The sequence below is a fragment of the Petromyzon marinus genome, chromosome 12 (assembly GCF_048934315.1).
Source record: "Petromyzon marinus isolate PM22_M1 ecotype Great Lakes invasive population chromosome 12, UKy_Petmar_22M1.pri1.0, whole genome shotgun sequence".
NCBI lineage: Eukaryota > Metazoa > Chordata > Hyperoartia > Petromyzontiformes > Petromyzontidae > Petromyzon > Petromyzon marinus.
The window spans coordinates 14641039-14666138 of record NC_133678.1 but is presented as its reverse complement, the minus strand read 5'-3'; the positions used below and the strand labels follow the sequence as shown (position 1 = coordinate 14666138).

Sequence of the window (25100 nt, the reverse complement as noted above, 5' to 3'; positions counted from 1 at the left end):
AATTAACTGTGATGGAATCACCGATCATGCAGATATTTGCTAATAAAAAAAGGTGGGCGTGTCACATGATGCTTACTCGATCCATGGATTGATTGGCAATTAATCGACACAGCAATTAACCCCCCAAATAATGAGCCGATCGTGATTCACCCGGTTTTTCTATGGTTAGTATATTCTAATGCCCGTTTTTACATTAAACTGAAGACCATTTTATTCTGATGCCAGTTTTCTTAAACTTTATTCTGAGTGTTCGATTTAATGTTAAACTGTATTCAGTGATTCATATTCTTGGTTCTTTCGGTAAAGTCACGTAAAAGGGAAACAATAAAATAATAAAAATATAAAACAATAAAATTCTCACGTTTCGACTGCAACACAAGCAATCATCATCAGGTGTGAAAACCACAGGAAGAAAATTAGAAAAAAGTGGCGGTTATTTTTAACGTTAGCACCACGGAGAGCAATTTGACAGTTTGTTCAGATGGACGAGTCCATCTATATTCGGAAAAGAGGAGGGGGGAGACGAAAATTATGGATGCGGTCTGAAAGCCACCATAAGCGTGAACAATCAATTAAGACCCGAAATGGTTTATCAAATCCTTCCAATGATTGCTAAGCCATAATCCATCTTCTCGGTTGAAATTGTCTCTGTGTTTGTATATGTGGATAGCCTCATGAACGAATCTCTCATGGTAGCCAGATGGCTTGCAAAGAACCTCTGTCTTGGAGAAGTCAATGTCATGTGAACCTACTGAATTACAACAGGGATCTGCCACGGCCGAGGTGTTGGTCCTACCGTGTTTTAGGTCTGCTTTGTGTTCACGAATGCATTCCGAGACATGTCGTTTGGTTTCTCCAATGTAACTACTACCACAGAGGCAACTTAGTTTGTAGACGCCAGGGTACTGTATGTCCAGAATCACATCTTTTACAGACGGAACCAGATCACGAATTTTATGTAATGTGTTGAATCGGACCTGGATCTTGTGTTTATTCAAGATTTTGGAGATATTTCTTGTGATCCCCACAATGTAGGGTAAAGTGATGGTTTTGAAAGGCTCCTCCAGAGGGTCCTTCTTCGTGGTTGGAGTGATAGCTTTGCGGATTGTGTAGTCGGAGTGACCATTAGCCTTAAGAGCTGGTGTACGTGCTTGAGTTCACTGGCTATGTGTTCCTGGTCGGATATGCATTGGGCTCTATGGTGCAGAGTCTTGATGAGGGAATTCTTCTGGGATGGATGGTGGTGGGAATCCGGTTTCAGGTAAGCATCCGTATGGGTAGCTTTCCTGTAGACAGAGTGGCTCATTGAACCATCAGGTCTCTTTTTTATTAGACATGCTAAAGAGGTAATGTTGGATATGCGCCTTTTTCCAAAATTATTATTAACAAGAAATTATCCGATACACCTATATTTTTTTAAATGAATAAAACACATAAGAGAATAGTAAACTGAAAAACAACAGGTAAGCCAAAAAGAGCCTAAAAAAAAACCAAGGGCGTGGAGAGAGGCAACACTGAATGCAGCGTGTGAAACTGACCTTGGCACGCTAGAGATAAGAGTGGAAAGAATCAGAGCCAACTCATTATTGCTGCCACCTGTACTCGCGAGAAGGGAGAGTCTGTAGATAACACTCCCCCACCGCAGCCAGACGGAATGACGAAATTAATGAGGAACCTTGAGATGCACGGCGTGTGTCGACCGAAAAACAGCTCAAAGCGCAGCCCTGAAGCGAGGGCGGGAGAGACCCCATCGGGTGTCTGAGCTAAAGCTAGCAGTTGCACGATAATGGGGCAGAGAGTGTGGGGCAGAGACTGAGACAGACAGTGAGAGAGTGGGACAGGGAGTTTCAGTTAAAGGCGCCATGAGCTATGTCCCGCTGGCATGGCCTTGCAGATACTTGAGCGATGTTAAACCGAGGGCCAAGGAAAAAGAGGGTCTCCCAACCGCCTTTGTCTCCCTGCCGTACATGATGAGAGTATACATATGCTTAAGAGAGCACTTTCCCTGGAGCTAAAGTCAAGAGCCACGATGGAAGACTGACACAGCAAACAAAGCAGACCTCGAGTCACGTGCAGAATCATAACTGTAAGTCTGTGATGAAAATGTTAGCTTAAAAAAACTTAACCATTTCTCCGTGCGTCGGTAAAGGTCGTATGAGGGAACATCGCCCCTCCCTCCAGGTTGCGCAACACAGACAAAGACGCCTGTGAGATGATTTGAAACACCTGTTGTTTTTGATGATATGAAAAGAGGGGGCCTGGGTCTGGGAAGCGGTGATAGTTGGTCACACAGACGAGAAGTCCGCCTCCCTCAAGGTTGTGCCACATAGACAAAGACGCCTTGAGACGATTTGTAACATCTGCTGTTCTTTTGATGGTATATGGAAAGAGGAATCAAGAGAACAAGGCCGTAAATGACGCACACAAGGATACACATACACAAGGACACACATACGGACACACACTCCAGACCATGACACACCGATAAATCAAAAAGAAGCCGCACCTTGTGGGAAGGAGTCAAGAGGAAGGATTTTGGCATAAAAGAGGATGCTGCCGCATTGAAAACTCAGTTCGGCCGGCTCATTGGAGTCTGGTTCGGCTCGGTTGAGCCCATCAGCTGAGCTTGCCATCTCATCAGCAAGAGTTCGGGGGAACTCATCAACGGAGCTCCTCAATGGAGCTCCTCAGCTCCTCAGCTCACCAACTAGGAGCTCATCATCTCAACTCAGTTCGTCCGGAACTCAGCTGAGTTCGGTCGGCTTACCGGAGCTGGCCCATCGGGGCTCAACTCATCGGAGTGGCTCCCCGTCTCATCTGCAGGCGGGCAAAACCCGCTTGACAGCTCAACTCGCCCCTGCGTGGGTCAGTGTCTGCCGACGTGGAGGTCTCTGCCGCCCGCCGGGGTGGCGAGGGTCGCTGTTTAGCGACGAGGCTACAAACGTGCATCGCCCGCGCCGATTGCGCAACCGGGCCAAGCCGACTCCCCTCCTGCGCACGCTACGAGCGTGCTGTGTACGCCATCGCAACTAGAACAACGTGGGCCAGCTGCCAAGCCGACTCACCTCCCGCGCACGCTACAAGCGTGCTGTGTGCGCCATCTACCGACGGGCCATCGCAACTACAACAACGTCTCAGCTGGTCAGCCTACGTCAACCAGTGTGGGCCGAGCCTAATCAACTGATAGGTATGACGCACACTGCTCCACTACACGACAAATCAGGCGTTCGCTTGACCTAAAGACTCAACTCCAAAAACTAACTATTCAAAACAATTCATATCACTCAAAGATACACGGGTCCTTAACCAGAAGCCAATACTCAAGTCCATAGGCCATCAGTGGCTGTGAAGGCATCGCGCATATCGAGTGAACACTCCGTCGTTTATAAGTATATTCGTAATATTTCCTCCTTAATATTTTGTGTTGGGCTGTACTTCTAATCGCATAAGTACTAACCGATCTATAAATAAGATTGAATCCTTGACACCTTCACCACGGAGCTACGCTCATGTGGGGGGGAATAGCGTATCCAACCGGCTTCCTTATCAGGCGATCTGGTCCACAATTAATTAAACGTTAGTCCAAGATAAGGATATCAGGGGAGAGAGCACACCCCACCGCACCCCCTCACCCTAAGCCATTCCGGTAATCATATAATCTACCCGATGGATCTGTTGAGATATTTGTGCCTTTGGGAATAATATCTGTTTTTGATCGCCTTTTTCGTATTAATATCGTCATATAATCTTTAAGTACTTTTCGTTACTGATCGCGCACGTACTCGCGTACTCTACAGAATACTCAACTGTTCCGTGACCCAATGTGCTAACAACGTGATAAGGGTTGCTTATGGATCTATGAATAAGAGCGGTACTGCGTGTGCAAATTCCAGTATAATCTTTCCTAATAGAGTAAATTCGAGTATAATCTTCATAATAGAGTGAATTCCAGTATAATCTCTCATAATTGAGTGAATTCCAATATAATATTTCATAATAGAGTATCAAGTTTCGTTGTGTTTAGATGTTTTAACGACTCTCTCTCACCAACAGATCGCGTTACGCGGTGGAATTAACCACAGGTGCTGGTGTCAAAGTGAAACCACGCAGTCATTGATGAGAATGTGTTGATACTGTGTAATAATTCCAAGCCGAGAGTTGTATCTTTTAGAGTTAAGGTTTAATTAGAAATAATTTGATTAATACAGAAGTGGTCGTGTGATTTTTTCCTGAAATCTATGCATAAGATCTGGTTCTGCGATGAGATGTGAACTTGGTGACCTAACATAAACACACTAATCCATACTCAGTAAATGTTAAAGCAAGAATGATATGAATGTGGGGACCTAACATAAACTGTAATCCATAGTCGGTAAATGCTAAGTGAGAATCATTGTATTATCCTGATCGATTATACAAAGTTAAACCACGAAGCCGAGTTGACTCTTGACACTAGCATAACTGCATACGATTAATTGCATTGTCCCGATTGATAACAGACCCTTGTCAATGAGGTGGGGCCTGATTATCAGAAAAGCTGTCATTAACATAACCACACCCACTCACATAAATTAATACGATTATCTCTTGAATTAACATAATTTCGGATAAATTATGCAAATTTCAAATTTCATTTAATTTTCATTATTTTCATAAAATTTTCATAACACCCACATATACAACAGTAGCTTGCCATCTTTTTCGACTTCCATGGTAAATCTGATGGCTGGGTGTATGGAATTGATGTGGTCGAAGAATTGGTCTAGAGCAGGCCGGCCATGTGGCCAGATGACAAAAGTGTCATCCACGTACCTCTTCCATAAGGTTGGGCGTAGAGTGGCAGTCTGGATGGCGTCAGTCTCAAATTTCTCCATGAAAATGTTGGCTACAACCAGAGATAGGGGACAGCCCATTGGGGTGCCCTCAGTTTGTTTGTAGAAAGTTCCATTCCAAGTGATGTATGTATTGGTTAAGCAGTGTCTCACCAAGGGGGATAACTCAGTGTTTAGTCCTTGATGAACCAAGACTTCAATGATTGCAATGGTGTCAGGTACAGGAACTTTGGTGAATAAGGAAACTACATCAAAACTGACAAGCAGGTCGTCTGGGGACAGGGAAATACCCTTGATTGTCGATACCAGGTGAGTAGAATTTTGTACTGCAGAGGTGGTTTTTCCAGTGAAAGGCGGCAGGATTTCAGACAGAAAACGAGCCAGTTTGTAGGTGGGGGAGTTGGTAGTAGAGACGATGGGACGAAGGGGTGTATCTACTTTATTTATTTTTGGTAAGCCATATAATCTTGGTGGTCTGGCAGCAGAAGGTTTCAACGAAAACTGTTTGGTTTGATCAATTAATGCGGTTGAATCAGAAATGATTTTGTTGGTTGGTATGACGAGGCTGTTGGTGGGATCTCTTTCTTATTTTTGTATAGCTGCCATCGTTGAGTAATTCTTGAATTTTGTTGTTATATTCTATTTTATCCATGATGACAGTGGCATTGCCCTTGTTGGCTGAGAGGATGACAATGTCATCCCTCTTTTTTAATTTATATAATTCAAAACGCTCATCTTTGCTGAGGTTGCTAGCTGGCATATGAGCGTTTTTTTAGGGGTTGCAGCGATTTCAGATCTTGCTACGTCTGCAGCGATGTGACCCAGGCCCTTGAGAGCCACGTCTACTTGGGCAATGATATCATTAACTGGTATGTGTTTAGGTGTGACTGCAAGGTTTGCCCTTTAGCTAAAACGAATTTCAGACCATCAGAAATAGAACTGTTATTGCGATTAATTACGACTTTGTTAACGTCTAGCTTTTTGGTGTGTGGGTCCGGTCTTTTGTTGGAGAGGAGGTTAAATTTTGAAATCATGTTGTCCTTACATTTGGTCGACATAGTGGCAGCTGAAGAGGCAGTCATATTCTCTACATTTTCCCAATCCGGTGTGGACATTGTTGCCGTCAATGATAAGTGTGATTTGTAGAGTGTCTTGTCTAACTGATCTGGTTAAGAGCTAAGCTAGTTCTGGAAAGAATTCGTTTCGCATTAGAAGAAGTTACAGCAGCACAGGTCAGTGTAAATGCGATTGGTATTACCCCAGAGTTGCGGCATCTCTTCAGAAAGGTGAGAGACTCGATCAGCTGAGCCTTCTTATCCCGGAGTTTGTTGAAGGATCTTAAAGTTATGGGGAAACCCTCCCCGTAGAGGCGGTTAAATTTTGATTTAAAGCTTTCGGGACTGCAGGGATTCATATTCTTGGTTCTTTCGGTTGTAGTCAACATTTTCATGGAGAAATTTGAGACTGACGCCATCCAGAATGCCACTCTACGCCCAACCTTATGGAAGAGGTAGGTGGATGACACTTTTGTCATCTGGCCACATGGCCGGCCTGCTCTAGACCAATTCTTCGACCACGTCAATTCCATACACCCAGCCATCAGATTTATCATGGAAGTCGAAAAAGATGACAAGCTACCTTTTTTGGATGTCCTAATAAAAAAGAGACCTGATGGTTCAGTGAACCACTCGGTCTAAAGGAAAGCTACCCATACGGATGCTTACCTGAAACCGGATTCCCACCACCATCCATCCCAGAAGAATTCCCTCATCAAGACTCTGCACCACAGAGCCCAATGCATATCCGACCAGGAACACATAGCCCGTGAACTCAAGCACGTACACCAAGCTCTTAAGGCTAATGGTTACTCCGACTACACAATCCGCAAAGCTATCACTCCAACCATGAAGAAGGACCCTCTTGAGGAACCTTTCAAAACCATCACTTTACCCTACATTGCGGGGATCACAAAAAAGATCTCCAAAATCTTGAATGAAAACAAGATCCAGGTCTGATTCAACCCATTACATAAAATCCGTGATCTGGTTCCATCTGTAAAAGATGTGACTCCGGACATACAGTACCCTGGCGTCTACAAACTAAGTTGCCTCTGTGTTAGTAGTTACATTGGAGAAACCAAACGACATGTCTCGGACCGCATTCGTGAACACAAAGCAGACCTAAAACACGGTAGGACCAACACCTCGGCCGTGGCAGATCACTGTTATAATTCAGTAGGCTCACATGACATTGACTTCTCCAAGACAGAGGTTCTTTGTAAGACATCTGGCTACCATGAGAGATTCATTCATGAGGCTATCCACATATACAAACACAGAGATAATTTCAACCGGGAAGATGGATTTTGGCTTTGCAATCATTGGAAGGATTTGATAAACCATTTCGGGTCTTAATTGATTGTTCACGATTATGGTGGCTTCCAGACCGCATCCATAATTTTCGTTTCCCCCCTCCTCTTTTCGGAACATAGATGGACTCGTCCATCTGAACAAACTGTCAAATCACTCTCCGTAGTGGTAACGCTAAAAATAACTGCCACTTTTTCAAATTTTCTTGCTGTGGGTTTCACACCTGATGATGATTGCTTGTGTTGCAGTCGAAACGTCGTGAGACTTTTATTTAATATGAATCCCTGCAGTCGCGAAAGCTTTTAATCAAAATGTATTCAGTGAGTAAATACAAAGCAATGGTATTCTTACGTCCGATTGTATATTAAATCTTATTCTGAGTGTATACAAAAAAATTGTCGGGGTAAGGGGTTTACCCCTTCACTCTCCAGAACTTATATATAGTACTTTACGTGCATATTCTCTTTTTCAAACATGGGCCTTTTATCAATCTACTGCTGGATGAAGGCATCCCCCCTCTAATTCACCATCATCATCATTAGCCAGTCCATCCACAACTGGATGAAGGCCTCCCCAAGCATTCACTAGTACATCAGCAGCTGCTATGATCTGACACTGCTGGCTAATTAGCCATACTTCACAACGCTGGTCAGTGCACTGTGGTGTTGAATATATAGGCCTTTTTCCAAAATGTATATTAAGAATGATTCTGCCTCTTTTTTGGTAATAATCAATCGGGGTGAGCATGGGGCATGAAACAGTGAGGCATACCCCCACCCCTCACACCCCAGCTGCCTTGCCACCTACAAAGTCATTAAATAATAAAACTCCGGGACAAAGTGAAGTTAATGACAATCTGGGAAATCTCCACGGGGCGGGGGACCATGGGACACACCTCCACGGACGTTTTGGAGAGTTTCACAAACAAATCTCCAGACTCGCTGGCAGGGAAGGAACAGCCTGTTCTCAAATCGAAACTTGCTGACACGGTCGTTGCACCACCCCATTCAGATCTCCACAGACGCAGAGCAGGGGCAATCAGACATTACAACTGGCGTTTTTTTTAACAATGGTAAAAGTTCGAAACTTAGCAACAATAATAGATCGACATTATAGACTGCCAGTACACTCTCAGATTAAGAACCAGACTGCAGTCTACATTAGTGGCTTTTATTTTTACTTATATGACTCGTATTGACCTTATATATATTTTTATTGTATCTTTCTATTACCATGACTTTACCGAAAGAACCAAAGAATATGAATTCTGGCAGTCACAAGCTTAAGTCAAAACTTAGTTATATCTCCAGAGAAAAGGGACGATGTATTGTTAAGAGCTGAGTTCAGCATGGACCGACAGAGCATCGCTAAAAAGTTTTATTCTACATCTACCCTTATGTTTTGAGTCGCTTGCTGAGTCGAGGACGCGCGATAAGTTGTATTATGCTAAGCTATAAGAGTTGCGAGAAGCTAAGAGGTGTGGAAATACAATTTACGAGTTATGAGAGTGAGTGATCCAGCCAGCGACTAGCAGCTCACAGCAGGCGTCCTCTTGGAATAAGGGCGGAGAGCACAAAAGTTGAAAAACGGCGCTGCACACCAACAAAGGTCGAGTCTATAAGAATCAACGAAAATTGAGTCTTGCTGCAGCAAGCTCGGGGGGTTGGCCCCGTAATCGACCATGGATGACGAGGCTTGCAGATAAGTGATGTGCCGCCGAGTGCGAGTTCGGCGCTGACAGACGAAATATCGCTAAAAGTTATATTCCACATTGAGTGCCAGCTCCCACCAGCAGCTGCAGCAAGAGAGAAAGAAAGAGTGACGAGCAACGACAAGCAATCAACCTGGAGAATAGGCAAAAGCGCCAAGCATCGACCGAGCGAGCATCGCACAGAGAGCAGGCGCAGCCAAGAGGAAGCGCGGGAGAGGCACCACCGGGTGCCCGCGCGAAGCTGGCAGCTGCACGCCAGGGTAAAGAGCACGGAGCAGTGGAAAGAGTCTGAACCAGTGCAGCCAAGAGGAAAAGTGGCAAAGAAGACACACACATAACACGCATATCGGGACTAATAAGATTGTTCCAAAAAGTTATCTTTGTGTTTCGAAAAGGGTTGCCATTCCAAGGTGGTGCGTTAAATATTAGCTGATCGTGAAAAGCATTTCTAGGCGATGATGCTCAAAAATACATCGAGCTCTATGGTGTAGAGTTTTGATGAAATAATAATTCTGGGATGGATGGTGGTGGGAGTCAGGTTTTAGGTAGGCATCCGTATGGGTGGCTTTCCCGTAGACAGTGTCCCATTGAGCCAGATGGCTGTAGACAGTGTGTCCCATTGAGCCTGATTGCTCAATGGGACACACTGTCTACAGGAAAGCCACCCATACGGATGCCTACCTAAAACCTGACTCCCACCACCATCCATCCCAGAAGAACATTAACATAGCCACTTCCACGCCCTCCGATCTTACATTAACGTGCTAATTTCTCACATTAACATCACTAGCCCCGCCCACTTCGTTTATAAACCTTGTGCTACACCCATTTTAAACCTTTAAAAGTCTGCCTCAGCAGCTTCCCTTTTTTTCCTCCTGATGACGATCGCTTGTGTTGTCATTAAAACGTCATAGTTTTTTATTTACTTTGAACCTATATACGTGACTTTACCAAAAGACCAAAAGAATATGAATTCCTGCAGTCACGAAAGCTTTATGTCAAGACACCTCCCATGTATTTTTTTGTTCTCTCCAGTTTACAATTGTGTGATATTTATCGTTTAATAAGGTCACATGTACCTTAAATATTACTTGTAGACATGTCACTCGATTATGATTTAAAGCTTTGATGACTGTAGGGATTCAAATTCTTGGTTATTTTGGTAAAGCCACGTAGAAGGGAAACAATAAAATAATAAAAATATAAAATAGTAATATTTTCACGTTTCGACTGCAACACAGCAATCATAATCAGGTGTGAAAACCATTATTTTATTGCTGTGGTTTGCACACCTGATGATGATTGCTTGTGTTGCAGTCGAAACGTCGTGATAATTTTATTGTTTTATATTTTTATCATTTTATTGTTTCCCTTCTACGTGACTTTACCGAAAGAACCAAGAATATGTCTCTCTATGTGTAAGAAATTATATTTTGGGCAGCTCTCCATTACAAAGTACATTGTAAAACTAAGAATATTTATATTACTAGGTCGGGTGTTGAAATTAAACCTAGTCCCAATTCCGCCACATCTTCTCCATCTCTCACGTGTATCTCAATAGATTACAATAATAGGGTAGCCGGAGGAGCCAGAGGAAACGCATAGAGCGGCATCTTGTGGGGATCGGAGGTAGTGGGCAGGGGCAAGAATCCAGCCCAGGCCCCTCTACCCTCACCAAGATTTCCAGTTGAAGCCTGAGTGTGGGCCTCCCAATTGAAGATCAGTGGGGCAGATATGCTGTGCAGACATGGAATCGGTGGACTATCTGTGTGTGTGTGTGAGGATTGCGTAGGTCCATAGTTGTGAGTGGCGTTCTGACTTTGCGCCTCATGCACGTGGCTTTGTAGTTGTATTTCTCAGGGTGTGTGGCCAGATTTGAGGTGCTGCTCAAATCTCCCTTTTTGCGTGTCATTGTTTGCATTTACAGTGGCATGTCATGATCTTTTGACCAAATAAAAACATGTGAGACGAGGCTTTTACCTTCCCTCATTGATTTGCTTCCAGAAAGAAGGTTAACCTCAATGACCAAATGGTTTAGAATGCGGACTGCTTGTATATACTCACTGAATAAAGCTTCATGCAAAATCTAATACAGCATCAAGTTGAAGGTGAAGTGGGACGTCGGAATCCAATCGTCTTGAATGCACTCATGGAATGAACATTAATATAAGATCGGACACTCAGAAGCAAGTTAAAGACGAAGTAGGACATCGGAATACACTGAATCGCAGCTATGATTAAATTGTTCATCAGCTTAACATTGTTTTAAAATCATAAAAAAATAGTTTTAACATAGTAGTCTGATCGGCTATACAAACAGAATAATATAAAATTACGTAAAACGGACATCAATACCGTTCATCTTCTTGGTTCTTTCGGTAAAGTCACGTAGAATAGAAATAAATAATAAATAAACTAATACAATTCTCACGACGTTTCGGCCACAACACAAGTGGCCTTCTTCAGGTGAAGAAACAGGTCTATCCAGAAGACAGAGCTTGAATGAACGCTGTCAGGCAAGGACCGCGTCTTTTAAAGCTGGGTGGGCGGAGTTGAATTAGCATGTTACCAGCCCCACCTCCGGAGCGGAGGAGGGCGGGGGCTGGGAACAGCGACAAAAAAGGGGAAAAAAGAAAAAACAAAAGAAAAACAAGAGAAACAGCTAAGGTGCACTGCTGTGTCCGGAGTTGCATTATGACTATGCTATAAACTGGACTACTATATAATACAATATTATACCCTCCAATCTAAACTACATGGTATAACATAGACAAATTCCACCGTTGAATTATACAATGTGTTACTTTACACAACCCTTTACTTTAGACTATAAAATATTAGAGTTGTAACATTACACTATGTTTTATTCTATGAACCCAACTATATACCACACTACTGTATATTCACTTTGCAATTATGATGCTATATATTGCCTTATGAGTTATGTTAAACATTACAATGTTACACTATTAATTATTATACTACATGTTATAAACTAAATAATTAACCATGGTGTGAGAGGTATTAAGAGGCAATGCCAGCAAAAGAGCTGCGGTCTGGCGGTCACCGTAAAATACAATCAATTAAGAACCAAAATGGTTTAAAACATCTTTCCAATGGTTACTAAGCCAGAATCCATCTTCTCGGTTGAAATTGTTTCTGTGCTTGTATATGTGGACGGCCTCATGAACGAATCTCTCATGGTAGCCGGATGGCTTGCAAAGAACCTCCGTCTTGGAGAAGTCAATGTCATGTGAGCCCACTGAATTATAAGTGATCTGCCACGGCTGAGGAGTTCGTCCTACCGTGTTTCAAGTCTGCTTTATGTTCACGGATGCGGTCCGAGATATGTCGTTTGGCTTCTCCAATGTAGCTGCTACCACAGAGGCACTTTAGTTCGTAAATGCCCGGATACTGTATGTCTGGAACCACATCTTTTACAGATGGAACCAGATCACGGATTTTATGTACTGTGTTGAATCGGACCTGGTTCTTGTGTTTATTCAGGATTTTGGAGATCTTTTTTATGACCCCAGCGATGTAGGGTAAGGTGATGGTTTTGACTGGTTCCTCAAAATGATCCTTCTTTATGACTGGAGTGATGGCTTTGCAGATTGTGTAGTCGGAGTAACCATTAGCCTTCAGAGCTTGGTGTATGTGTTTGAGTTCACTGTCAATGTGATCCTGGTCGGAAATGCATTGGGCTCTATGGTATAGAGTCTTGATGAGGGAGTTCTTCTGGGATGGATGGTGGTGGGAATCCGGTTTTAAGTAAGCATCCGTATGGGTAGCTTTCCTGTAGACAGAGTGGCTCATTGAACCATCAGGTCTCCTTTTAATTAAGACATCTAATAAGGGTAGCTTGCCTTCTTTTTCGACCTCCATGGTAAATCTGATGGCTGGGTGTATGGAATTGATGTGGTCGAGGAATTGGTCTAGAGCAGATTGGCCATGTGGCCAGATGACAAAGGTGTCATCCACGTACCTCTTCCACAAGGTCGGGCGTAGAGTGGCAGTCTGGATGGCGTCAATTTCAAATTTTTCCATGAACACGTTGGCTACAACTGGTGATAGGGGGGAACCCATTGGGGTGCCCTCAGTCTGTGTGTAGAAAGTTCCATTCCAGGTGAAGTATGTGTTGGTTAACCAATGTCTCACCAGAGGGGGTACCTCCGTATGTAGTCCTTGATGAACCAAGTCTTCAATGATTGCGATGGTATCAGGTACCGGAACTTTGGTAAATAAGGAAACCACATTAAAGCTGACATGCAGGTCGTCTGGGGACAGGGAAATACCCTTGAATGTCGATACCATGTGAGTAGAGTTTAGTACCTCAGAGGTGGTTTTTCCAGTGAAAGGTCGTAGGATATCAGAAAGAAAACAAGCCAGTTTGTAGGTGGGGGAGTTGATAGTGGAGACGATGAGACGAAGGGGTATATCTTCTTTGTGTATCTTTGGAAGGCCATATAATCTTGGTGGTCTGGCCGCAGAAGGTTTCAACGAGAACTGTTTGGTCTGATCAATTAATGCTGTTGAATCAGAGATGATTTTGTTGGTAACATGCTAATTCAACTCCGCCCGCACAGCTTTAAAAGACGCGGTCCTGGCTTGAAAGCGTTCATTCAAGCTCTGTCTTCTGGATAGACCTGTTTCTTCACCTGAAGGCCACTTGTGTTGTGGCCGAAACGTCGTGAGAATTGTATTATTTTATTTATTTATTATTATTTCATTTCCATTCTACGTGACTTTACCGAAAGAACCAAGAAGATGAATCCCTGCAGTCACAAAAGCTTTAAATCAAAATCAATACCGTTGTACACTGCGAACCCCAGAATGTTATTTAAGATAAAAACGGGCATTTTTCAAGATGGCTGCCCGATCGACTTTGAGCTGCCTGCCAGATTAACTGAGCAGAATAGATACAATTAGCCTCGATTCATGATCCACAACATCATATATGGTCAGATCTCTGATCGGTTATTTAATTGGTTATCCAATTTTGATTTAAAGCTTTCGTGACTGCAGGGATTCATATTCTTGGTTCTATCGGTAAAGTCACGTAGAAGGGAAACAATAAAATAATAAAAATATAAAAAATAAAATTCTCACGACGTTTCGACTGCAACACAAGCAGTCATCATCAGGTGTGACTTTACCGAAAGAACCAAGAATATGAATCACTGCAGTCACGAAAGCTTTAAATCAAAATTTAAGATCTGAAATGGTTTATCAAATTCTTCCAATGATTGCTAAGCCAGAATCCATCTTCTCCGTTGAAATTGTCTCTGTGTTTGTATATGTGGATAGCCTCATGAACGAATCTCTCATGGTAGCCAGATGGCTTGCAAATAACCTCTGTCTTGGAGAAGTCAATGTCATGTGAACCTACTGAATTATAACAGTGATCTGCCACGGCCGAGGTGTTGGTCCTACTGTGTTTCAGGTCTGCTTTCTGTTCACGAATGCGGTCCGAGATATGTCGTTTGGTTTCTCCAATGTAGCTGCTACCACAGAGGCACTTTAGTTCATAAACGCCCGGGTACTGTATGTCTGCAACCACATTTTTTACAGATGGAATCAGATCACGGATTTTATGTACTGTGTTGAATCGGACCTGGATCTTGTGTTTATTCAGGATTTTGGAGATCTTTTTGTGACCCCAGCAATGTAGGGTAAGGTGATGGTTTTGAATGGTTCCTCAAAAGGATCCTTCTTTATGACTGGAGTGATGGCTTTGCAGATTGTGTAGTCGGAGTAACCATTAGCCTTCAGAGCTTGGTGTATGTGTTTGAGTTCACTGTCAATGTGATCCTGGTCGGAAATGCATTGGGCTCTATGAAATAGAGTCTTGATGAGGGAGTTCTTCTGGGATGGATGGTGGTGGGAATCCGGTTTTAAGTAAGCATCCGTATGGGTAGCTTTCCTGTAGACAGAGTGGCTCATTGAACCATCAGGTCTCCTTTTAATTAAGACATCTAATAAGGGTAGCTTGCCTTCTTTTTCGACCTCCATGGTAAATCTGATGGCTGGGTGTATGGAATTGATGTGGTCGAGGAATTGGTCTAGAGCAGATTGGCCATGTGGCCAGATGACAAAGGTGTCATCCACGTACCTCTTCCACAAGGTCGGGCGTAGAGTGGCAGTCTGGATGGCGTCAATTTCAAATTTTTCCATGAACACGTTGGCTACAACTGGTGATAGGGGGGAACCCATTGGGGTGCCCTCAGTCTGTGTGTAGAAAGTTCCATTCCAGGTGAAGTATGTGTTGGTTAACCAATGTCTCACCAGAGGGGGTACCTCCGTATGTAGTCCTTGATGAACCAAGTCTTCAATGATTGCGATGGTATCAGGTACCGGAACTTTGGTAAATAAGGAAACCACATTAAAGCTGACATGCAGGTCGTCTGGGGACAGGGAAATACCCTTGAATGTCGATACCATGTGAGTAGAGTTTAGTACCTCAGAGGTGGTTTTTCCAGTGAAAGGTCGTAGGATATCAGAAAGAAAACAAGCCAGTTTGTAGGTGGGGGAGTTGATAGTGGAGACGATGAGACGAAGGGGTATATCTTCTTTGTGTATCTTTGGAAGGCCATATAATCTTGGTGGTCTGGCCGCAGAAGGTTTCAACGAGAACTGTTTGGTCTGATCAATTAATGCTGTTGAATCAGAGATGATTTTGTTGGTAACATGCTAATTCAACTCCGCCCGCACAGCTTTAAAAGACGCGGTCCTGGCTTGAAAGCGTTCATTCAAGCTCTGTCTTCTGGATAGACCTGTTTCTTCACCTGAAGGCCACTTGTGTTGTGGCCGAAACGTCGTGAGAATTGTATTATTTTATTTATTTATTATTATTTCATTTCCATTCTACGTGACTTTACCGAAAGAACCAAGAAGATGAATCCCTGCAGTCACAAAAGCTTTAAATCAAAATCAATACCGTTGTACACTGCGAACCCCAGAATGTTATTTAAGATAAAAACGGGCATTTTTCAAGATGGCTGCCCGATCGACTTTGAGCTGCCTGCCAGATTAACTGAGCAGAATAGATACAATTAGCCTCGATTCATGATCCACAACATCATATATGGTCAGATCTCTGATCGGTTATTTAATTGGTTATCCAATTTTGATTTAAAGCTTTCGTGACTGCAGGGATTCATATTCTTGGTTCTATCGGTAAAGTCACGTAGAAGGGAAACAATAAAATAATAAAAATATAAAAAATAAAATTCTCACGACGTTTCGACTGCAACACAAGCAGTCATCATCAGGTGTGACTTTACCGAAAGAACCAAGAATATGAATCACTGCAGTCACGAAAGCTTTAAATCAAAATTTAAGATCTGAAATGGTTTATCAAATTCTTCCAATGATTGCTAAGCCAGAATCCATCTTCTCCGTTGAAATTGTCTCTGTGTTTGTATATGTGGATAGCCTCATGAACGAATCTCTCATGGTAGCCAGATGGCTTGCAAATAACCTCTGTCTTGGAGAAGTCAATGTCATGTGAACCTACTGAATTATAACAGTGATCTGCCACGGCCGAGGTGTTGGTCCTACTGTGTTTCAGGTCTGCTTTCTGTTCACGAATGCGGTCCGAGATATGTCGTTTGGTTTCTCCAATGTAGCTGCTACCACAGAGGCACTTTAGTTCATAAACGCCCGGGTACTGTATGTCTGCAACCACATTTTTTACAGATGGAATCAGATCACGGATTTTATGTACTGTGTTGAATCGGACCTGGATCTTGTGTTTATTCAGGATTTTGGAGATCTTTTTGTGACCCCAGCAATGTAGGGTAAGGTGATGGTTTTGAATGGTTCCTCAAAAGGATCCTTCTTTATGACTGGAGTGATGGCTTTGCAGATTGTGTAGTCGGAGTAACCATTAGCCTTCAGAGCTTGGTGTATGTGTTTGAGTTCACTGTCAATGTGATCCTGGTCGGAAATGCATTGGGCTCTATGAAATAGAGTCTTGATGAGGGAGTTCTTCTGGGATGGATGGTGGTGGGAATCCGGTTTTAAGTAAGCATCCGTATGGGTAGCTTTCCTGTAGACAGAGTGGCTCATTGAACCATCAGGTCTCCTTTTAATTAAGACATCTAATAAGGGTAGCTTGCCTTCTTTTTCGACCTCCATGGTAAATCTGATGGCTGGGTGTATGGAATTGATGTGGTCGAGGAATTGGTCTAGAGCAGATTGGCCATGTGGCCAGATGACAAAGGTGTCATCCACGTACCTCTTCCACAAGGTCGGGCGTAGAGTGGCAGTCTGGATGGCGTCAGTTTCAAATTTTTCCATGAACACGTTGGCTACAACTGGTGATAGGGGGGAACCCATTGGGGTGCCCTCAGTCTGTGTGTAGAAAATTCCATTCCAGGTGAAGTATGTGTTGGTTAACCAATGTCTCACCAGAGGGGGTACCTCCGTATGCAGTCCTTGATGAACCAAGTCTTCAATGATTGCGATGGTATCAGGTACCGGAACTTTGGTAAATAAGGAAACCACATCAAAGCTGACATGCAGGTCGTCTGGGGACAGGGAAATACCCTTGAATGTCGATACCATGTGAGTAGAGTTTAGTACCTCAGAGGTGGTTTTTCCAGTGAAAGGTCGTAGGATATCAGAAAGAAAACAAGCCAGTTTGTAGGTGGGGGAGTTGATAGTGGAGACGATGAGACGAAGGGGTATATCTTCTTTGTGTATCTTTGGAAGGCCATATAATCTTGGTGGTCTGGCCGCAGAAGGTTTCAACGAGAACTGTTTGGTCTGATCAATTAATGCTGTTGAATCAGAGATGATTTTGTTGGTAACATGCTAATTCAACTCCGCCCGCACAGCTTTAAAAGACGCGGACCTTGCTTGAAAGCGTTCATTCAAGCTCTGTCTTCTGGATAGACCTGTTTCTTCACCTGAAGAAGGCCACTTGTGTTGTGGCCGAAACGTCGTGAGAATTGTATTATTTTATTTTTTTATTATTATTTTTTTTCCATTCTACGTGACTTTACCGAAAGAACCAAGAAGATGAATCACTACAGTCACAAACGCTTTAAATCAAAATCAATACCGTTGTACACTGCGAACCCCAGAATGTTATTTAAGATAAAAACGGACATTTTCAAGATGGCTGCCTGATCGACTTTGAGCTGCCTGCCAGATTAACTGAGCAGAATCGATACAATTAGCCTCGATTCATGATCCACAACATCATATATGGTCAGATCTCTGATCGGTTATTTAATTGGTTATCCAATTTTGATTTAAAGCTTTCGTGACTGCAGGGATTCATATTCTTGGTTCTATCGGTAAAGTCACGTAGAAGGGAAACAATAAAATAATAAAAATATAAAAAATAAAATTCTCACGACGTTTCGACTGCAACACAAGCAGTCATCATCAGGTGTGACTTTACCGAAAGAACCAAGAATATGAATCACTGCAGTCACGAAAGCTTTAAATCAAAATTTAAGATCTGAAATGGTTTATCAAATTCTTCCAATGATTGCTAAGCCAGAATCCATCTTCTCCGTTGAAATTGTCTCTGTGTTTGTATATGTGGATAGCCTCATGAACGAATCTCTCATGGTAGCCAGATGGCTTGCAAATAACCTCTGTCTTGGAGAAGTCAATGTCATGTGAACCTACTGAATTATAACAGTGATCTGCCACGGCCGAGGTGTTGGTCCTACTGTGTTTCAGGTCTGCTTTCTGTTCACGAATGCGGTCCGAGATATGTCGTTTGGTTTCTCCAATGTAGCTGCTACCACAGAGGCACTTTAGTTCATAAACGCCCGGGTACTGTATGTCTGCAACCACATTTTTTACAGATGGAACCAGATCACGGATTTTATGTACTGTGTTGAATCGGACCTGGATCTTGTGTTTATTCAGGATTTTGGAGATCTTTGTGTGACCCCAGCAATGTAGGGTAAGGTGATGGTTTTGAATGGTTCCTCAAAAGGATCCTTCTTCATGACTGGAGTGATGGCTTTGCAGATTGTGTAGTCGGAGTAACCATTAGCCTTCAGAGCTTGGTGTATGTGTTTGAGTTCACTGTCAATGTGATCCTGGTCGGAAATGCATTGGGCTCTATGGTATAGAGTCTTGATGAGGGAGTTCTTCTGGGATGGATGGTGGTGGGAATCCGGTTTTAAGTAAGCATCCGTATGGGTAGCTTTCCTGTAGACAGAGTGGCTCATTGAACCATCAGGTCTCCTTTTAATTAAGACATCTAATAAGGGTAGCTTGCCTTCTTTTTCGACCTCCATGGTAAATCTGATGGCTGGGTGTATGGAATTGATGTGGTCGAGGAATTGGTCTAGAGCAGATTGGCCATGTGGCCAGATGACAAAGGTGTCATCCACGTACCTCTTCCACAAGGTCGGGCGTAGAGTGGCAGTCTGGATGGCGTCAGTTTCAAATTTTTCCATGAACACGTTGGCTACAACTGGTGATAGGGGAGAACCCATTGGGGTGTCCTCAGTCTGTGTGTAGAAAGTTCCATTCCAGGTGAAGTATGTGTTGGTTAACCAATGTCTCACCAGAGGGGGTACCTCCGTATGCAGTCCTTGATGAACCAAGTCTTCAATGATTGCGATGGTATCAAGTACCGGAACTTTGGTAAATAAGGAAACCACATCAAAGCTGACATGCAGGTCGTCTGGGGACAGGGAAATACCCTTGAATGTCGATACCATGTGAGTAGAGTTTAGTACCTCAGAGGTGGTTTTTCCAGTGAAAGGTCGTAGGATATCAGAAAGAAAACAAGCCAGTTTGTAGGTGGGAGAGTTGATAGTGGAGACGATGAGACGAAGGGGTATATCTTCTTTGTGTATCTTTGGAAGGCCATATAATCTTGGTGGTCTGGCCGCAGAAGGTTTCAACGAGAACTGTTTGGTCTGATCAATTAATGCTGTTGAATCAGAGATGATTTTGTTGGTAACATGCTAATTCAACTCCGCCCGCACAGCTTTAAAAGACGCGGACCTTGCTTGAAAGCGTTCATTCAAGCTCTGTCTTCTGGATAGACCTGTTTCTTCACCTGAAGAAGGCCACTTGTGTTGTGGCCGAAACGTCGTGAGAATTGTATTATTTTATTGATTTATTATTATTTTATTTCCATTCTACGTGACTTTACCGAAAGAACCAAGAAGATGAATCACTACAGTCACAAACGCTTTAAATCAAAATCAATACCGTTGTACACTGCGAACCCCAGAATGTTATTTAAGATAAAAACGGACATTTTCAAGATGGCTGCCTGATCGACTTTGAGCTGCCTGCCAGATTAACTGAGCAGAATCGATACAATTAGCCTCGATTCATGATCCACAACATCATATATGGTCAGATCTCTGATCGGTTATTTAATTGGTTATCCAATTTTGATTTAAAGCTTTCGTGACTGCAGGGATTCATATTCTTGGTTCTATCGGTAAAGTCACGTAGAAGGGAAACAATAAAATAATAAAAATATAAAAAATAAAATTCTCACGACGTTTCGACTGCAACACAAGCAGTCATCATCAGGTGTGACTTTACCGAAAGAACCAAGAATATGAATCACTGCAGTCACGAAAGCTTTAAATCAAAATTTAAGATCTGAAATGGTTTATCAAATTCTTCCAATGATTGCTAAGCCAGAATCCATCTTCTCCGTTGAAATTGTCTCTGTGTTTGTATATGTGGATAGCCTCATGAACGAATCTCTCATGGTAGCCAGATGGCTTGCAAATAACCTCTGTCTTGGAGAAGTCAATGTCATGTGAACCTACTGAATTATAACAGTGATCTGCCACGGCCGAGGTGTTGGTCCTACTGTGTTTCAGGTCTGCTTTCTGTTCACGAATGCGGTCCGAGATATGTCGTTTGGTTTCTCCAATGTAGCTGCTACCACAGAGGCACTTTAGTTCATAAACGCCCGGGTACTGTATGTCTGCAACCACATTTTTTACAAATGGAACCAGATCACGGATTTTATGTACTGTGTTGAATCGGACCTGGATCTTGTGTTTATTCAGGATTTTGGAGATCTTTGTGTGACCCCAGCAATGTAGGGTAAGGTGATGGTTTTGAATGGTTCCTCAAAAGGATCCTTCTTCATGACTGGAGTGATGGCTTTGCAGATTGTGTAGTCGGAGTAACCATTAGCCTTCAGAGCTTGGTGTATGTGTTTGAGTTCACTGTCAATGTGATCCTGGTCGGAAATGCATTGGGCTCTATGGTATAGAGTCTTGATGAGGGAGTTCTTCTGGGATGGATGGTGGTGGGAATCCGGTTTTAAGTAAGCATCCGTATGGGTAGCTTTGATGTACTAATAATCTGAAAAGACTATCAAATCTCTCTCCGTGGTTCTAACATTAAAAATAACCGCCACTTTTATCAAATGTTCTTGTTGTGGTTTTCCCACCTGATGATGATTGCTTGTTTTGCAGTCGAAACGTCGTGAGAATTTAATTGTTTTATATTTTTATTATCTTATTGTTTCCCTTCTACGTGACTTTACCGAAAGAACCAAAGATATGGTTATCCAATTTTAACATTCCAGCTCTGCGGTGGCAAAATTATCTTTCTTGCTTGGTATGCAAGAGGCCATGGGTTGGATCCCGACCCTGATGCGTGTATATTTGGAGTTTCCATGTTTCTCTCACCGTGGTGGTGTGGATTTATCTCCGGATCCTCCTGTTTTTTCCTCCATATTTAGAAACATGCGTTTAGAGGATTTGGCTGCTATAAATTTCTACTTAATAAGCCACTTCGTTGCGCTATCATTTGTGGGCAGGTCGCTTCTGAAAAGTAGCTAATAGCTCAGTGGGCTTTAACAGTTTGGTGTGGCCACAAAGTCCCCCTGAAATAAATATGCATGTTCCCTGGAGCATTATGCTCTCGCAATTCGGGAATACGTACTTGAATCAGGAATTCAATGGACAATGGAATTGGAAAAGATCTGATTTGTTTTGTCCGCCCGAAGCCCAGACCTAACAACTACAGCATGTAATAATTATCTTTCGGGAATGATTGAGGAGACAGTATATCACACTTAAGATTGACAGATATTTAGTAGATCTAAACAGCTGTCAGTAATTGCTTTTACAGGACGCAGACATCCAATTGGAGGGATCTCCCTGTCGAGGAGAACGTTGGTACGAACCCAGCTGTGTGCTTGGGATTCGATGGCAACACACAGATGCGTTCCAGTCGAGGTGCATCCATGCACATATTTTTGTTTCATGCAAAGGGACTTTGTAGCCACCCTGTACAGTCGCTCCTCGCTTCACGTCGGCACGTTTAACGTCGCCGATGAAACAATACCCATTAATGCATTTAACGTTGTGTGTTATCTCTGCAACGTCGCTGCTAACTACTTTCCACGGTGGAGATTGAGGCGGCGGCTGAGCGCCCATCCTTTACGGCGAGTCCTCGCCTGTTTGGGCTGCGCGGGTGAGCGTTATTATAAGGGGCCGTCCATAAATGACGTCACGCGATTTTGGACGATTTGACCCCCCCCCCCCTCGTCACACGGCGTCACAAAAAGTCAGACCCCCCCTCAAATATGACACAAGGCTCTGCCCCCCCCCCCACAAAAAATATGCTTCAAATCGCTTTAAACTATTGTCATTGTAGTGCGTATTTAATGTGCCGCTGCACTCTGATGTTTTAGGAGAAAACATTTATTAAAAAGTATATTTAATTAAGTAGAACATGTTGTGTATATTTATTTAAAGTTGCGCATTTTGATGTGATGTCACATTTCTCAAACTCCCCACCCCCTCGTCACACATCGTCACAAATGTCTGACCCCCCCCCCCCCCCCAGGTGCGTGACGTCATTTATGGACGGCCCCTAAGCCATAGTCAATCCACTGCTGGATGAAGATCTCCCCCCAAACCATTGCCATACATCATGCACCTGTGACGTAATAATCCACGTCGCGCTGCACACGAGTTGATTTCATCACTCCATCTCCTCGGTGGACGTGTTGTCAGACGCGTTCAATTCCGTGCCTGCCACTCAGCAATTATTTTCTACTGGGCATCATCAGCTCTCGCCACGTGTCCTGCCCAAGTAAACTTGCTTCTCTTAACAGTTTGAATATCATTAACATGTGTGTGTTGTACGTACCATATGTAGAACGTGTTTCGCACGGTTGGTTACGTAGCCAACTGTGCTAATCGGAGGTAGGGGGAAGGACAACAAACGAAACACATACAACAATTCTAAAGAAATAAGTTTTCATCTAGATTTAAAAGTGCATAGCTCTTGAGCATGGTAGTGGCCCGTGTCTGATACGTGTTTAACTCATTCTGCACTTGACTTCCTTTTCCCTCAGTGTATTGTAGCCCATGAGCTTAAGCTTTTCTAAGAGACTTGATCAGAATTCATGGCGATCTGGCAGCTCTTCCTTGCATCAGTCCCGTCTACTCATAAGACCCTCCTACTCTAGCAACTCTACCCACTGCTTTGGTAGCTCCATCTCCATCCTTTTCTTGTATCATGAGTTGAACTTGAGGCCAGAACATTTTAAACTGGGACAAATTTTAGATTTTCAAAAGCTCTGAAAATCCACGACACTCTTTCTGAAACCGGGACTGTCCTGACCAAACTAGGACTTTTGGTGGCTTTACTATGATACTGGCAAGCTTTGAGATGACCTATACCAAATATTAACGACGCGGAACTCAGCAACAGATGCAATGTATTCAGCACACTTGATGCAAAATTTATTTGAAGAAAGCTATTATAATCACATGTTTTAAAACAGGAATAATTGTAGTAGTCACACCAATCACTTTATATTATACAGGCAGACCTCGCTTAGCTCGAACCCAAAAAACGCTTATTCCTTATAGTGTTCTTTCGCCTGGAGAATTTTTTTACTAAAATAAAATGAAATCCAACTATCTACAAAGCGCTTACGAGTGAGAACACGCAGCCCAGGCCGAAGAAACGTATCCTCCTCCATCATTCGCTCAGCCAATGAGAGCGATGTACGCTGAGCTGACCGGACCCCACCCCCAACGATTCGATGACGACAATTCATGGTCACGATTAAACTAAAAATATCGATGCTTTTGTTTAAATCTGACTACAGTGTGTTTAGGCAGGTAAAAACTCACGAGAACAGGATAAAGTATCAGGCTCCACCGAAAAGAAACCTCACCACAGAAACTTTGAGGGCATCACTGGGAGCACACCACTCCCTTGTACGAGCACAGTAGATGGAACTCGTGAGCACAGTATGTAATAGTGACTGATGTTACAGTTCCCGAGATACGAACATCGAACTTACGAACATCTGCACTCATGAACGAACCGCCATAAGACATTATTATTACACGCTTTTATTTAACTCATTCTGTCTGTTGTTGTTGTATCCTCAAATCTTGTAACTCAATTTTTAACCAACTTCCCAATGTGGCATCGACTGCAAACTTGGTATACTTATGTCATACTGATGACAATACTATATTCTATCAAAAAAGAAATATTTTTAAACATTCTTTTTTTTAACCATCTGATTTGCGAACGTTCGGTCAGACTTATGAACCGATCCACGCAACTATTTTGTTGGGCGAGATGTAGTGAGTTCCAGCACTGCTCTGGGACTCAATACATCACTTCCAACAATACAAGCAAACAAGGACTCAAGGTACAGTGAGGGAAAAAAGTATTTGATCCCCTGCTGATTTTGTACGTTTGCCCACTGACAAAGAAATGATCAGTCTATAATTTTAATGGTAGGTTTATTTGAACAGTGAGAAACAGAATAAAAACAAAAAATTCCAGAAAAACGCACGTCAAAAATGTTATGAATTGATTTGCATTTTAATGAGGGAAATAAGTATTTGACCCCTCTGCAAAACATGACTTAGTACTTGGTGGCAACACCCTTGTTGGAAATCACAGAGGTCAGACGTTTCTTGTAGTTGGCCACCAGGTTTGCACACATCTCAGGGGGGATTTTGTCCCACTCCTCTTTGCAGAACTTCTCCAAGTCATTAAGGTTTCGAGGCTGACGTTTGGCAACTCGAACCTTCAGCTAAAAAAAAATTACTATGTTTATACGACACTACAACAAGATTTGCAAGCATTCATACAAATACATGGCAATTCACTAAACTATGCAAACAAGACAAAAATGCATAAATGGGGAGTATTCATGCTTTCCAATGTCAGAACTGTAGGAAT

At 42.9% G+C, this 25100-nt stretch overlaps 1 long non-coding RNA gene across 1 annotated transcript in view; it reads left to right on the top strand.

Moving 5' to 3' along the window:
* The first annotated feature begins 1704 nt into the window (after positions 1 to 1704).
* LOC142924348 (uncharacterized) overlaps positions 1705 to 25100 on the top strand; it is a 51007-nt gene continuing 27611 nt past the window's right edge. Inside the window, exon 1 of the long non-coding RNA XR_012941593.1 lies at positions 1705 to 3187. This is a non-coding gene — a long non-coding RNA (uncharacterized LOC142924348). The remainder of the gene's footprint in view (positions 3188 to 25100) is intronic.